Raw genomic sequence first — 12,860 nt, 5'->3', positions numbered from 1 at the left:
TGAGTAACCTATAATATTTATTCCACTAGAAGAAAGGGTTGATGTTGCGTGGAAGGTGATCATTACTATTTGCTTTGGAGATAATAATTACTATCAGAAGTTGTAGTTAGTTCTACCACATGCCTTCACCTCATCTGAATTTTAAAAATTCTCCCTTCATTCATCTACTACGCTCACTCAACCTTTTATTACGTCTTGGAGAGATTATTTTGCACCCTCATTTGTTTTTAGACAAAAGTATTGAAAATACTATTGAACTTGACATGAATAATTTGTTTTATCTCTGAATTATTGGTAGTCTTAAAAACAATCATCTATTTTACTAAATCAAGTTAAATGCACATGTCATACACATAATTGTGTTGCTCACAAGCCTACATGTGGAATTTTCTGTTGACGTAACATTTATGTGTTTTATAATTTAGTTAGGCAAGTAGAGGGGTGTTTTTAAGACGGTCAAATAGTTTTGGGACGAAATTAATGATTTGCGTCAAGTTCATAGATAAAATTAACAATCTCATTTTTTTTTTAAAACAATACTATTTATTACTTGTCATTTTGTTATAGGGTGACCTAAAAAATCTACATCCATTAGACTTTTTCCTTGTAATCTATCTCCATTACATCTTTTCCGAGTTTTTTTGCTAAAATCATTCCTCAACTATGACTCAAATCTAATGTACATCCTTATATTATCTAAGTGAGCAAAAATCATTCTTATGCTATCGAAAAAATAACAAAAATCATGCTTCAGTCTACTTTTTTTTGTTAATAAACTGATTGAACCAATAAAAAATAATTTAATTTGATTATGTCTTAGCCACAACGAGGATATAGATAGAAAATGAATCTTTCATTCCCATAATTGATATTTAGTGTGTTGTTAGTTTATATGTTTTTTGCATCATCAAGTAAATTGACTTGCCACAATACATAAGTTTTGAAATATTTATATAGTAGATTTTGATGGTTAGAAAGATTATGTAAAAAAAATCATTTTAAAAATATTACGCTCAAACTAGTTAGAGATTTTCTTTAATAAAATATTTAGTATGTATGATGTTATATACAATGCAATTCACATTTTATACAATGTATAGAAATGCTGGAAATTTATAAATTACGTAGGTGTTTAGTTATGAAAATAAAAAAAATAATTACTTTATTTGAAAATTTTGAAGTTGGAGTTGTATTTGACCATACTTTTTGCAAAGAATATTTAAAATTTGAATTTATTTTGTCTGAATATGATTTAAACCCTCAAATTCTAAAAATTAGAAAAATCACCCAACTTGACTTGCTTAACAATGTGTATATATTTTCATTCGATTTGGCACATTTTTTGTTGGTGGCGTGATTTTCTTAAAAAAAAAAAAAATAGACAGAAGGATGAATCTTGCAACTTTTTTGATAGTACAAGAATGTTTTTTGTCCACTTATATAACACAAAAATGTACTTTAGGTTTAAGTCATACTTCAGGGATGATTTTAGCCAAAAACTTCATCTTTTCCTTATAATTTATTTGATACAAAATAATATACAACTCCCATGACCCACCTTTTTCTAAAAGAAAAAAACAACAACAAATCAAATAATCAAAAGATACAAAAAAACCTGTTTAATGAATATAACTTATTGTTAAATTATTTACTTTGGTGCAAATGCACAAAGATCAGCGATGAAGCGATGAGTTCAATTACCATCTTCATTCTCAATGAGTTAAGAATTAATCAACGATTTTTTTAAATTTAATACAAAATTCTTTCTTAAACATGCTGTAACTATATCTATTAATTACTATAAATATTTGTTATAAGAATTATGATTACATGATTATTTTAAAAAAAAAATTGGGTCATAGTGCAGATATAATTACTAAGGGCAAACTTACATAAATATATTATATTAAAAAAATATTTACCATTTATAGCAATAATTTTTTTTCACTTGATCATTTTTAATACATTTATAATACAGTTTTAATACATATTACAAAGAATTATTTATTATTCACATGCAATACAAGTTTTATTGATAGATAATACATTTATCATACATTTTAAGTCATTTGGTAGAGTGTATAAGAATAATGTAAAATAGGGTTAGTAATGCTTGCATTAGTAGTGGTTGCATTAATTATGCAAGCATTATTTCTTATACAATGTTTGGTTTGATGTATTAGAAATAACAAAACTTGCATAATTTATATTTAAAAATATATGTTTACAAAAATACCCTTCACACTTTATTTATTTTTACATTTCCTTACAACAAAGTTCTTTACTAAAACATCATTAATTCCTATTCTTTTTTTAAAATAATATTAAAATAGTTGTACTATTTGAGTCAAACTATTTTTGTGAAAAGTTGGCAAATAATTTTTTTACCAAATTATCGCCACAATAGTAAAATTTTCGATTAACTATGTTAAATTAGATTTAAAAAAAAGAAGATACTTAAGAGGCCATAAAGTCTATTAAGACACTAACAAATTAAAAAATATTGAAAAACAAATAAAAATAGAAATAATAACATATGACATGAAAGAAAATGAAAAGAAGAGAAAATGTATTAAAAAGGCTTTGAGGGTAGTTTTGTAATTATTTAATCTAATGCAAATGTTAAATGCTATGTATTACTAATACCTAAAATTGCAAACATGACAACAAAATTGGTCTCTTAGCTAGTTAGACGGCCATAGAAAAATAATATTGTCTGGCAATTAGCTACCTTGTCCCGATTACATAAAATAGAAAGTTTCATAATAATTCAAGGGTATAATTGAAAAGAAACTTTTTGTAGAGTTTTAATCCAAATACAAGATGAGTTGGGAAGCAATGAACCAAATACTTGATAAAAATATACCCTGCATTATTAATCCCAGCACTACTAATCCCTGCATTACTAATCCCTGCATTACTAATCCCTGCGTTACTAATCCCTGCATTATTTATTTTTCTACGAAACGACCCTTACTTATCGTTTGGTAGGAAGTATTAGAAGAAATAGTCCATGTATTATGTATGATATTAATTAGTACTATGTTTGGTAGAATTTTTGGGCTTAAGTATAACTAATCCATGGATTAGTTATACACCCTACATGGTATTATAGGATGTATTACTAATACCTTGCATTTGGTGGTATTAGTAATACATTGGATTTAATACCATGAGATTATCTATGTAAAGACAAAAATATAGAGTCATTTTATTTATTTTCTTGATTTTATATTTGTACTAGTAAATTTATTTTAAAAAACTTTGCTTAGAAATTTTATTATTTAGAAAGTTGTTTGTCGATAAATAAATGCAATGCATATTAATATAATATTTAAAATGTGGTTTGTTTAACATTTACTAGTAAAGGTCATGAATATATCACCACATGGCGTTTGTGATCTTAATTGAATATATTATTTGTTGATTTATATGTGGTTTCTAATTATTTGTATTTTGAACAATTTATAAATTGCATACGAATTAAAACTACAACTTGCAATTTTTATGTATAAATGTAGATGGTTTATTCGATTTTACTATTGTTTACCATTTTTGCGGTTTTAAAGTAGATGGTCTATCTATTCTAAATTGAAAACTAACGTTTCTTAAGTGATTAATTTATTAAGATGACAATATAATTATTTACCCTCTAATAATTCAAGTGAGAAAATTGCAAACATGACAACAAAATTGTTCTTCTCTTAGCTAGTTAGACTGCCATAGAAAAATAATATTGTCCGGCAATTAGCTACCTTGTCCCGATTATATAAAATAGAAAGTTTCATAATAATTCAAGGGTATAATTGAAAAGAAGCTTTTTGTAGACTTTTAATCCAAACACAAGATGAGTTGGGAAGCAATAAACCAAACACTTGATAAAAAATATAACCTGCATTACTAATCCCAGCACTACTAATCCCTGCATTACTAATCCCTGCGTTACTAATCTCTGCATTATTTATTTTTCTACCAAACGACCCTTAAATACACAAAAGAGTGTATAACTAATACTTGCATTAGTTATACATGTCAAGAAAAAGTATACCAAACAAGGTACTACTAATACACACACCTAATGCATGCGTTATAATTACAATGTGTCAATTTCTTACCAAACAAGCATAATATATTTAAGAAAATAATTATAATACATATATATTGCATACATAATTCACTTTTAATACATATTACAAATTTAACATAGTATTGCTATCTATTGCTATAAATAGTAATAGATATAAAATATCGCTAAAATCAGTAATTATTTATTAAAAGATATCCATCCACGTAATTTTTCCTTCTATTTACAAGGCTTCAAACTTTAGAGGTCCAAAAATAATTGACTTTGAAACAAACTTAATTTTTCTTTTCGACTTTGGGATAAACTTCAAAAATCTTTCTTTATTTTATATAATAAATATATTGATTGATTTTCAAGTGACAAAGTATTTAAAAATATATACTTGTACCGTTGTACGTTGAACCAAGCTCTCAGAATTCAGGAATCTTGCCCTTTATGGGCATTTGTACGGCTCGTGGAGGGTTATTGTCACGACCCTAGGTAGCCCCTATGCGTAACATGGCGTATAAGACCCCGAGATACCCCATACAAGCCACTTATCATTCATCATACAAGATAATAGAATAAAGATATTTATAAGACAGTTTCAACATATAAAAGTTTTATAGAGAAAAGCGGAAGTCTAAACATCGTCTCAAAGCCATCTAGTACATAAGAAATGATCGGGGCGTAGCCCGTACATCATGATCCAAAACTGAAAGTAAAGACAAAAGGGAAATCAAACTCGGTTCTCGAAACATGAGGACTCACCAATCTTCAAGTTTCTATATGAGATCCCTAGCCACGGAAGTGCAAATCTATATGGTCAGTCCCTACATTTGGGGAAAATTTAGGCAAGAGTATGCGTTAGTACAAATATGTACTAAGTAAGATAGCCATGCATGAAGCATAAACGTCATGATAAAGGGACATTTTCATAGTATGCAATAACCAAATTAAAACATGATATGAAATAGTTAGAAAATATAGTCATAAAACATGGTCAATGCAAGTAGAAATCGTCTTAAAACTCATGTGAGATACTTAGAAGTAACCTTGATTCATTAATGTGGGAGAATTACCTTTAACCGACATGTAAGACCATGTGAGCTGTTAACATGGAATCCATTGTCTCCCACAACGAAAATGGGTGTCCAACTTGCCAAGGTAAGACCATGAACTTCTAGCTTAGCGGATCCACTAGCTAATGTCTATCTAGACAATCTTATGTTGGCACATAGTTTACGGGATGTCACACCCCAACACATAGTTTACGGGATGTCACACCCCAAGTCCCATTGAGATGGACAGGCACCAGATGCCCTAAAGGCCCGAGAGAACTAACATATAACTCTTGCTTATCATACATGCAACAAATGAAGTTATAAATCTTTGATGAGTATACGTAAAATATCCTGATAAAATACCAACATAGATAGGCCCAAAATAAATATACTTGATTGGTCATTGATGCCTTAATTACTAGAAAACAAGATATAATCACGCTTCACTTTGACATTGGTCTACAAACCCTCTAAAAGATAGACACTTAGCTTATAACGGGACAGGACCCCATCATACCCCTTAACTAATATATAATCTCAAAAATATACTAGAGACTCGGAAAAACCTTGAAGCAACCTGGAGCTCACCAAAGGTCGTTGAATATCCTATGCTTATATTGAGAGATTTTATTAGCTTGAGTACCTGTACCTGTGGCATGAAAACAACATCCCCCAGAAGGGACGTCAGTACAAAAGAATGTACTGAATATGTAAGGCATAAAGTAACCATATGTAAAATAAGAGCTCAACTGAAATCAGGTACAAATGCACAATTATTCTGTATAGATAAGGATAAGAGTCAACCTTTGATCATACTTGTGGAATCACATACCTTACATTCTCTGCTTATACTTGAGGAATCATGTACATTACATTCACCTTTGCTTATACTTGTGAAATCATGTACATTACATTCTTTGGCTATACTTGAGGAATCATGTATATTACATTCTTGGCTTTAAGTTTACTCATCTTTTCTTTATAGACTTTGTAGCATGTGACACAATGACCAGCTGATCAGTGGTAGGAGAGGATGATCCATGCTAGACATTTTAACCCCTGGGATGCGCTCCTCATAAATACAAATCGGGATCGACCAATGCTAGACTTTTAGCTCCTGGGCTGCCACCCATCATAATATAGATTGGGATTTGAAACACGCTTGGACATTTCGCATGGGGGAATACGATAACTTAGCACTTAGTAGAGACTGTAACTTCTCAAATGTAGAGGTAGGGACTATATAAGATATGATAGCTAAACACTTAGTACATGATATCAAATGAAAGAGTGCATAAACATCTAAATTAATGAAGCCTGTGACAGAACCCAAATAAGGGTTGTACATTCCACGTAAGGGGACATAAAATGAACAATGGACATAATATGCATCTGACATATAAAAACCTGTAACATGTATAATGTAGGATCTAATTGACTCAATGAACTTCATTTGACTTGGTGGATAACTCATGAAACTTATGTTTAAAGTAACTTTGTAACTAGTACTTGGAAGAATAAACACACCAATATTGGATAATGAACACGTATAGAAGTAGTCTGACATATTTTGAGACTTGGACTGTATAAGGAATACCATTAGCTACATTGGAGATTGTACACCCTCACATTGTATCTTTTACCATGAGGATCACTTAGAGATCTAAATTTGTTGGTACACAGAATATAGGACTTCATGCCAAAAGATATGAGATCAAATAGCCTTACATATGTTATCTCCCGACCAATACTATGTGGTACCATGAATCAACCTTTTCTTTGAGGCGTTACTCTGCATTAATGGCAAGAATAAAGCTAATATTAACAGCTAATAAACAAGGTTGGATCACTTCGATTTATCAAAACTGTAGTCTGGCAGCAAGCTCAAAACCCTTCTACTAATGGGTGTTCTTTTCACTAATTCCTTTATCACCATGTTTACACCATTCATGACCTTCCCTTGAGGTCATCCGACACTACCTGGATTTACAACATTCAAAATAGTAAATACACACCTAAGGGGCAGCACGCCCACACAACCCACAATTCAAATGGTATATCTTCATTTCTTCCCTAAAACATTTCACATGACTTTCTCTTAAGGCTAGCCAATATTACAAATGATAATCTACAAAATATATTGATTACATCACAATCGGGTCAATAGGTCAAGTAATGCACCACTATGACATTCTGTCGAACACCTAGCAAACATAAAGCTCTACAATTCATAAATGGTGTTTCAACACCCAACAACCTCATACTTACAAACAACACTCTCACTACCATATTTAGGAATAAAACCATGCCTTTTACCACTAAAAAACCCAACCATCCACCTAGTACTTCTCCAAACTTCACCACGTATAGACAACCCCAAACCTTTCCAAAATAATCAATAAAACTTTGAATCACTGCTTCCGATCATTGTTTCATGAATTTGTAGTAAAATACGTAGAGAAATCTCACCCAATCTGATATCTATAGTGAGACAAAATGGGGCAGTAACCTTACCTCAAATTATGGAAAATTGTTCTCTTAACTTGTACTCCTTCAAGAGTTTTAATCACCCTTCACACTAGAACAAAATAAGAAGAGAAACTCTCTTAATAACATACACGAGCAGAAAACTTAGGGAAAGGTCTGCACCATATTTAAACATGAAAAACATGAAATCTGATGGGACAATCAAGCTAAACCATAAGGTTTCTACTTACCTTGAATGAAAATTAAGAGGGTTTCTTCAAGAACCCATGGAGTATTTTTGAGGTGGTTGTGATAATCATTGAGGGAAAGAGAGAGTGCTGGAGATAAATTCATTTTTTTCTATGCAAGAACTACGACATAAATGAGCCAAATATGACCCTATAATTGCTGGCACTCCACCGCCTCTATCTTCTTCATTTTTGTCCACAAATTGCCAAGTATGTGATCCACCTACTTGGCCATTTTTAAGCTGCTCAAATGTCAAACTAGGTGATGCAACTACTTCTTCTTATTAAATCTATTTAGCTATGGCAGGTGATGCAGCTACTTACTCTTATTAAGTTGGTCAAAAAGTCTAAGTAGGTGATGCACCTACTTGTCACCTGCTAGGTTAATTTAGCCGAGCAAGCACCTCACTTATTTTATCTCATTTTCCAAATTCTAATCTTTTAATTTAAACTTAACACTCAACTCTAAAATTTAAGCTTAATAACCACCTTACTTCTCGAGTTTAAAGACTTTCATCAATATTAACTTAGTCGTATAATGTTGAAATGTACAGGGTGTTATACGGGACATGGATAATCGCCACTTGTCTACTCGATTTAAACCTATAATATCAGTTTAAAAAGTATATGAGGTAATTCTAAGAATAGAAAAAATTAGTTTCCAATTTATATTAGTAAAAGGGATTTTAAAAGAAAAAAAAGTTCTTTTAAGAGCAATATTTTATTAGGAAAATGTGTTTAAAAAGAAAAAAAATGCTATGTTAATTAGGGAACGGGCATTTTTTTACCCAAAAGTAATAATAGGAGCTTTTTTAGGTCAAAATATTGACATCAAGAGTATTTTCGAATCAAAATATTGACGCACAATATTTTTGTTTAATTTTATACTATAATTTAAGGACATTTATGACCATTTTTGGTTTTAATAATAAAACCTTTGGCCATTTTTAGATTTTTTTTTTAAAGAAGTTCCTTTAATAATTTTTTAGTGCATATAGATGAACCTATACTCTACCTAACATGTGACTGTCTGCTTTTATATGGCTTCTTTTATTTTGTCCGTACATTAAACTATGTTGTCATTGAAGTTGATCTACCTTATAAGTAAAATATCTACACCTTTTTATAAAATTATATAAGTAAAAATACCTATTAATGGCTACACTTATAAGTAAGAAATTAAGTGTAGCCATGTTTCTAGTCTCTCAAACCACAATGTTGCAGGCATACATGAGACTAAATTCAATTTGCTCCATAGATTACTCTTTAATATATTTGAGATTTAAAGTGGATAAAACAAGTTCCCTTATGCCATGCATTCATAAAGATAGATTAGAGATTAGCAATTCAAAGTTTTACGTCGACCATTAAAATTATTTAATTTGAAATTTAAATAAATATAAGAAGCGAATAACAAAATAATTCAATATTTTCAAATTGAATGCAACTTAATTGAAAAGGAAATCAATCTCTATTGAAATTTATTCATTATCAAGAAATATTATGTATCTCATGGTAATTGTTGTGGGTGTAAATACATATCGATTTAACGATATGATATGAGTGGCATCAAGATGAATGAATTGAGTGTGGAGTGTGGACATTAATGGCATGAGAAAGTACAACTCAATTTTTACCGAGTGATGGAGTGGTAACTGATAAGTACTTCTTTATCTTTAATCAGAACTCTCGGATTCGTGTCCCTCTTATTTCTGAATAGAGAGTCACCTATATTTTTACCCTTCAATATTAAACTTTCTAATGAAAATTTAAATTTAATTGAAAAAAAAAACTCAATTTTAAAATGTAAAAAGAAGAAGATTGGGTTGAAAGACAGGTAAGATTTGGTAGGTGAATTAGATAGACTTACTAACAAAAATGGTCCCCTTCTATTTCGGATAAGTTTGAAACAGTCTTAATCCTAATCGTTTTACTCCTTTAAATTTGTTAAAAGTTACTACTATTTTATATCTAATAATACATTTTTATTTTTAATCAGTCATAAAAAAAAAAAAAAAAAAAATAATATATATATATATATTATAATTCTCTAATAAATCAACTTTAATATTCTCCATTTACCATTAATAAAATTATAGTCACACTAACTTTAAAGTGTGTTTTAGACCACAAAATTTATAAGCCTTTCTTATTTTTGAAAATTTTTACTCCACAAAATTTAGAAGGTAAGTGTGGGAATGGTGCAAGAAATTTAAAGGATAAAAGTTATCAATTTGGGGAAATAAATTATTTTGTGTTTGTCTTTGTTTATAGTTGGAACTAAAGAAGGGTTTCAGTAACCATGTTGTAATTTCAGGTATCTCTCTTCTTCTTCTCCTTTTGTTTTAATTTAATTTGTCAAACAAAAGGATACTACCATTACCTCTCCATTCTCAAAACTTAAAATATCTCTCTCTATGCTTTCTACTTGTAATTAATGGGTTTAAGAAGCTGTTGTAATTTAAACAATTAACTCATCACTACTTATTGTGGCACCACATCCATGCATCATTTTGATTGATTACTATGTTTTCATACATGATCTCTAAACTCATCTGCATGGTATATATCATTTTGATTATAATTTCGTACAAATTGGTTGATTTCATTTTACTCCATCGGTTAATTTCTCTTTCATTATGTTTATGATTTATGAATCCACCTATTCCCCTTCTAATCCTTGCCTAAATAACTAATTTTATCTCTCACTTTCATGTACATACACACTATCACAAAATCATTACTTGATAAACTCAAAAAACTTTATTATATGAAATAAACAAAAATGCCCTTTATTAATAGTGTGTCTATTTAAGACTATTATATATATATATATATATATATATATATATATATATATATATATATATGGAGGGAGTAGAGAAGAAGCATTTAATTTGTAGGTAAGTGAGAGTCTCCTAATTGCTTGCTTTTCGAAAAGCATAATTTATAAGTGTTGCATTATATTGCTTAGTTTTGTGGAGACAAACTAAACATATGCTATAGCATAGGTACACTACTTTTTGTGCTTTATTGGATGCTTACTTGTTCACTTTTTCCATCCCTTTAATATGATAACATTTGACAAGTTAAAGTTCAAATCCCTTTTATAAATATATAGAGTGAGTGATAAGGATATGTCATTTTTAATATGATAGAGTGAGTGATAAGGATATGTCATTTTTCTTTTAGAGTCATGATCAGTTGTGTATGTAAAATCAGAATATATATACCCACGTTAAAGAAAAGCAAACAGAATTATAAATAGAAAAAGTAGGCGATTATGAAGGATAGAAAAGATTGATTTTTTGCTTGTCTTTTTATCAAAGTTAATATCTTAAAAAGTCATTGAACTATGAGAATTTATCAAGTAAAGTCATTGAACTTCATTTTATATCAATAAAATCACTCAACTTAAAGCTTTTATCTTCAAAAATTACTCAATAACATTTATCATTAAATAAATTTAACAAGACGTAATAAATGATCAAAAACACATTATGTTTTTTTTTTCTAATTTATTATCAAAATAAATTTGTCATAACAAATAAAATTATTTTATATGCCATGTAAATATGAATTTCACAAATTGAAATTTTATATTTTCAACTCGCAACACATAAAGCCTGCATCATATCCACGTTGCTTCAATATTCATTTTCTACATTTTGCGCCACTGTTCGTAAACGTTTTTTTTGGCTAAAGTAATCATCTATTGATTACTTTGATTAGATACTCCAGTCTCCATATACAAACATATTAATTTAATTATAATATAAACAAATGAGTAATATAGTGTATAACCCAAAACAATTAATGAGTAATAACGTGTAGTTTTTATTTTCAATTCCTTGATGTGATTTATAGAATTTCATTACATTTATGTTGCTAGCTGGTTGCAATGTGATAGTGGAATATGAATTTTACACCCAAATTTTATTTTTTTTCATTTGTAACTGGAAACAAAGAACTGAATCATTGGTAAATAGGATAAAATGGCTTTTTAAAAAATTATTTATTTATGGGGTTCATGTTTACATGGCCTAAAAAATTATTTAATTTGTTATATTAAATTGATTTTAATAATAAATGTAGTTGGATGATTTTTGTAAATAAATATCTTAAGTTAAGTGATTTTATTGATATAAAACAAAATTTAATGACTTTACTAGATAAATTCTTATAGTTCAATGAACTTTTAAGAACTCCTTTTTATCATCATCATAAGAGAAACTTTTGTGATATTTTCATATCCCAAAGATGAGATTTTTATCTTTTGGCCTTGTGGTCCCAATTTTCTACGCACACCATTAGGCCATCAGACACAAAACAAAATAAATTCAATTTCCTTGTTTAAATCCTAACAAACATCATAAATTGTCTATCGCGAGCGGATAGCGGACTTGTATATAAATTTTATATTCATATTAAACTATCAAATACAAAAATATATAATTATTGTCTACGAACCCACCATAATAAATAGGTAGATGGTTGATTGCCCAACGAGTGCCTTCTTTTCAGAGTATGTGGGTTCAAAACCCACTAGAGACTCATTTGCGGATGTGCAATCATTCTTATCGATCAACTTTACTATTTTATCCTTAATTCATATTAATTAGTTTTTGAAAAAAGAAATTCTGATATCTTCAAAATTTGTATATTAATTGTTATACGGATAAAATGAAAAAAAAATACTAATTAATTCTATAATAAATGATCAAGTAATTAATATGGAGCAAATAAGGAGCAAGTATTATTTTTTGTTGGGCTCCAGACCAAGACTGAAACAGTTATCTTTTCAAAAAGATAATGGTCTATCCTTGTTCAAATTTTATAGAGTGGAGTGAAGAAGAAAGAATAAAATAAATTTTATCTTGTTTCTGGTGGACCCAATTATCTGTTTGTTCTGGTTTGATGCAAAACATAAATTATGGACCCACCCTTGTTTAATCAAACCCATTTTAGTCCTCAATTTTATACTTTTGACTTATATATTTATTTATTTATTCAGAGGTT

This window comes from Solanum verrucosum, unplaced genomic scaffold (genome assembly GCF_900185275.1).
Source record: "Solanum verrucosum unplaced genomic scaffold, falcon-dt-bn FXZP01000015.1, whole genome shotgun sequence".
Classification (NCBI taxonomy): domain Eukaryota; kingdom Viridiplantae; phylum Streptophyta; class Magnoliopsida; order Solanales; family Solanaceae; genus Solanum; species Solanum verrucosum.
Note: the sequence above shows the minus strand (reverse complement) of the source record.